Source organism: Elephantulus edwardii, unplaced genomic scaffold, assembly GCF_000299155.1.
Source record: "Elephantulus edwardii isolate Elephantulus edwardi_28Jun2011 unplaced genomic scaffold, EleEdw1.0 scaffold00373, whole genome shotgun sequence".
NCBI classification, from domain to species: domain Eukaryota; kingdom Metazoa; phylum Chordata; class Mammalia; order Macroscelidea; family Macroscelididae; genus Elephantulus; species Elephantulus edwardii.
The window spans coordinates 1610485-1615934 of record NW_006400123.1 but is presented as its reverse complement, the minus strand read 5'-3'; positions in this window follow the sequence as shown (position 1 = coordinate 1615934).

Genomic DNA, 5450 nt, shown 5'->3' with positions numbered 1-5450 from the left:
GGTACCCTCAATACTCTTCTTCAGCACCACAGCTCAAAGGCATCAATTCTCCTTCTATCCTCCCTAGTCATTGTCCTGCTCTCTGACACATAACAAGTGATAGCAAAGACCCTGGCCTGTATCAGGCACACCTTAGTCTCCAGAGAGACACCATTGCTCTTCAGTACTTTAGAGAGGTCCCTAACAGCAGACTTTCCCATTACAACATGTCTTTTAATTTCCTGGCTGCTGGTGCTGAGAGTGTTGGCTGTGGAACCAAGCAAACTAAAGCTGTGAACAATCTCAGTCTCTTCACCCTCCATCCTGATGCTGCCAACTGGTCCAGTGGTGAGAGATTAGAGTTAGAGATAATTAATTGGCATGTGCCAAAGACTCACATCCTTTTGCTAGGAGGAAGAACAAACAAAGAAATCTCAAATTCATTATCATCAAGTTGGAACAGATAAGTTCCTTACAAGATCTTTAGAAGCTGTCCACTATACGAGGGTGAATATCCCATCTGTCTCTGTAGTAGTCACTGTTGGATTTGAACCACCAGAAAAGGGCTGCCTTTGAGTTAGCACCACAACTCCCTATGTACTAAAATACCAGGGCCAAGTAAGCATAGGAAGTATTTTAGTACTTCAGAGGCTACTGATGTTGTGTCTAACCAGTATCATAACCCAAACAAGACCGATAATATTATTGTTGTTTTAATTTCATAATCATAAACTGAACTCTGACTAGATTTAGAGAGGAAGAAGAAAAATATGGAATTAAAGGAACTATAACCAATCAAGTATATTAAGGCCGTATAGCCCTGGTGTGTCCACTTGCCATACAGCACTAACTTGTCGCTGTGAGGTTGAACACTGTGACACGGATGTGTTAAATGTGTTAATGGTTGGTTACCCATGCGGACAGTGTGGGGTGGAGCTCCCCAATTAAAACAAGCTTGGAAGGAGGAGTGGCATCCACTTCCATAATAGCTTGCCTCCGGTAACCATATGAACCTGGAGAGAGGATGAAAGTCACACAAGTGTTGAGGACTTTCCTTCATAGGGTGGCTAACAGTCGCCTGTGACTTGATGGCACTTAACAATAACAACAACATAACTAGAGGAAAAAAAGAGGGAAAAGGGGAGTAGCATGGCTTAAGAGCACATTTTTAATGTTCATTTTTAGAATTCTTTAAGGAAAATCTTCAAGGAAAAATAGCGGTATGTTTCAGACAAAATTAGTGTTCATGTTCTCACAATACACGATTAAAGTAGGAAGAATATTTTGTTTAACCTTGTTTCTGTTTTATTTGATTAGATTATTTTTTATAAATAATATGTTTTGGGTAATTATATTGTGTCTATACATTATACAGACAATGCAAAAATCTACTATTGCTCAATCATAAAAAGAAGATCATAGAAAAGTAATACATTTGGTGCCTGGTATTTGTATTTGGCACCTAGAAACATAAACTATATTTTTGTAAGTTAATCTATCCTTTCAGCTATGACAGTTTATCTGAGCCTGAAATATCTACTTTTTGTACAGACAAAAAGGTATCATTGAAGATAATTATTGCAATAGTAATAGAATAGGTGATTTATTAATACTTCAATGAAAGATATAATAAGAAAATGGAAAGTCATTTGTATTGCCTGTTGCTCTACTTATCTTTTTTCTGAACACCTATAACTCTAAAGCTCAGTTCTTCTGGATTTATAATGGCTTAAACATGAAAATCAGGCCATTTTGTATGTTTTCTCTGATTGCTAAGTAACTGTTGTTATATGCCATCAAGTGTAGCACCATCTAATTCTATCAATTTAGTGTGATAAATCAGTTTAGTGGGAAATCGGTAAGAGAAATAGGATTGCAGTGAAGAAAAGAGCTGGCATGTTTATTTATGTTGGTTGATTTGAGATTAAATTTGCATGATTGTGGGAATTATCTAGTTGAAGAGCAGAGGATGACGGAAGGCACAACAGGTATAAGAACTCAGGGAAGAATGAATACATTTCGTAGGAGAAAAAGCTGAGTATTACAATGTGGGAAAGCGTATCTTCAACTGAAAGAGGTGGAATGGAGAAAAATGTGGGCATATAGTATGATGGAGTTACAGTGAAATGTTTCTAACAAAGGTCTTCTGTCTTCTCAAAAAAATATGGAAGGAAGCCATCAGCTAATAAGAATAGAATGTAAGTGAGAAATTTGAGCATATAAAAGAAGATATTAGTCTTTTTTAAGACCAGAAGAGAGATTCTATTGTAGAAACACAATAAGGTTATTTCACACATGGAGTGCCACTTCAAATTTTAGATTGAAATTCACCTCAGTAGGATGAATTTTTTGCAATCGTATTCAGCTATTCCCAGTTAGGTCTAGAAAAGACTCATTTTTCACCACTGACTGTCAGAAATCCATGGATATAATTTTACAAATCTTACTTTTTTTATTTTCCAAAAGGTGATTTTCCTTAAAATGAGGAGTAGGTAAATGAATCATAATATAGTTGTGGAAGAAGTATTTGAACATGTGAATCTAGAAACTCTTTTTATTATAGATGACATTAAAGCTGCCTACAAGCTCTTGTAGATTGAAACTGTAACAGCTTCATCTTACTTGGATCCACAATTAACATTCTTGGTGCCAGCTGTCAAGAATAAGGAGATGCATTGCACTGGGAAAATCTGCAGTTAGGGATCTCTCCAAATTATTGTTGAAAGCAAGGTGTCAAGTAATGATGTCAGTTTGAGAACTAAGGTGCATCTGATTCAGGCCATGGTCTTTTCGTTTACTTGCTATGCATCTGAGTGCTGGACAATGAGTAACAGAAAGAGAATTGATGCCTTCAAGCTGAACATCTCATGGATAGTCAAAAGAACTAATAGACATGTTTTGGAGAAGATGCAGCCAGAGTGTTATTTTGGAGGCAGGAATGATGAGACTTCTCCTTAAATACTTTGGGCATGTTGCTAGGAGGGCCTATTTCTTGGAGAGGGACATGATATTGAGAAAGGCAGGAAGGTAGGCGAAGGAGAGGAAAACTTTCAGCTAGGTAAATTGACACGGTGACTGCTGCAAGAGGGTCTTGTGCGTCAGAAAGTGACAACAACAAGCTCTTGTGGCCTAGTATAAAGAACAGTGCTGTCAGGTCAAAAGCATATGGTTCAAATCCACCAGCTACTTTGAGAAAAAGAATTGGACAACGTCCTCCTGAGTGATTTATAGCCTTTTATAGCCTCCTGGAGGGTCAGCTATTAGTCACTTTCCAATGGGACTAAACATAATAACAACATAAAGAGAAAGATGTGACTTTCCTCCTGTGTTATTTGCCACCTCTTAAAAACCTGCTAGAGTGTCAGCTATGAGTCAGTTCTGACTCAAAGACATTGGTGTTTAGTTGTTTTAGTAATAAGGTAAAGTAGAGGAACATTGCAGTTTGTGTATTAGTTTTCTATTGATGTATAACAGTTTACTGTAATGTTAATGGTTTAAAATAGCTCACATGTGTTACCTAAATTCTGTAGGTCATCTTCTGACATAGCATTAGTGGGCTTTTACAAGGTGTCAGCTGAGCTAAGCTCTCATCAAACGTGGTTGATTAAGAATATATTTACAAGATTATTCTAGTTTTCTCCTAATTTAGTTCTTTTGGATGTACAAATGCTTATTTTGGGTCCATCAGTTGGGACCCCAGTCTTAACTTACAAAGAGAGACCAACTTCTTCCTCAGCACAAGGCTCCATTCATCTTCAAAGTAGCCAAAGTAGCAATGGAATGTTGAATTCTTCTTGTGTTTAGAACTTCTGATTTTCTTTTCTGTCACTTGCCATGCAACACTTTTCAAAGACTCATAAAACCAGATTAACTTGCCTATGTAGTTTCCTTGTCTATGTAGTTTCCCTTTCTTAGAGTTAACTGTGCTGAATAACAAAAGAAAAAAAAATCACAGGATAAAAGTCTGTCATATTCACAGTTCTGGAGGAAACTAGGCAGAAATCTTGAGATTCATTTTAAAATTCTTTTAGCCTACCTTTGTTGGCAAGCAGTAAGAAATAGTAATATGAAGTGTGACATTGACATTAAGATGATGAATTGTCCTCAGGAAAATAGTAAATGTGGTATTTAAATACCTCTCATCATTCATGAGACAAGATGACTCCTTTAGCATGAAACACAAGGCCTTGTGTGATTAACTCTTAAGTACCTGATTTGGTGTTTGTTACAGATGTAAATAATTAATATTCTAGGCTGCTGCTTTAAGGGTTCAAGTCTACCCAGAGTAACATTGGAAAAAAAACCCTGCCAAAAAAAAAATCCGTTATGTACGGTTCCAGTCTGATACATACAGGCTCACCATAAATCAGAATCTACTTGATTGCTGCTGGTGAAGTCTATTGTACATAGGGTCACAGGCAACTCGATGGCACATAACAACAACAACAAACAGGTAATGCAAATGATTGGTTTTTTTTCAGCTGTGACCTGAAAGACTGGATGAAATATTTAACAATGTACTTCAACAAAAATAGTCAACGAAAATTCTACAGAGCACAGTTCTACTTTGACACACGTGGGAGAGCCATGAGTTGAAATGGACTTGACAGCAAATTTCATTTCTGAGTTTTTTCTTTCATTTGCATTATACAACGATCCCAGAATAACACTATTTCGCACTCTTGTCATACTCTCTCAAGACATCTAGAAAAACAGCAAGTGTAAAGGCACTTTTGTGTTTCAGTCTCCTTTTATACATCCACCTTGGAAATTCTATGAGGCACTTCTAGTCTGTCCTAGAGGGTCACTGTGAATCAGAAGCTGCTGGGCTTTGCAGATTCCTTAGAACTTAATTCTAACTTAGATTCAGACCATTTACTTTATTCTAATGAAATGTTTGTGTCTTTCTTTCAGTTAATGATTGAATTCTGATTGCACTTTGCTGAGGACTTAGAGGCCTGATTGAATCTAAGGACATGGTTGACAACCAAGTCCCAGAATTAAGGAGAAAGAGGAGCACCAGCTGGTGGAATCAACTGCGCCAGGAAATGACTCATTTCAGTGGGAATCCAGTCAGATCTGACCACAACCAATCCTATAGGACTCTGGGAGGTACTAAGAATTGACTAACCTCCTGAGAGGAGCTCTTGTTTTGTTATGTACAATAGCTCTGAAGGCCGCCCTGTCCTGAGCCTGTCTTATTGATATTGACATGCCTACTCCTATTGCCCTAGTCAATGTGCCAATCCATCTCATTGGGGTCTTTCTCCCTTGCGCTGTCCCTCCACCCTTTGGAGGGCACACTATCTTTTCTTCCCTTCTCGTACTGGTTTTTTTTAACCACTCCGTAGATTTCTGCTAGATTTCTACTAACTAATCAAGTTTGGGAATCTGAGTCCTACTAAAACGCCCTTTTGCCTTAAAAAACTTTTTTATTAAATCTTTTAAAATATTTTTAATAGCATAGACAC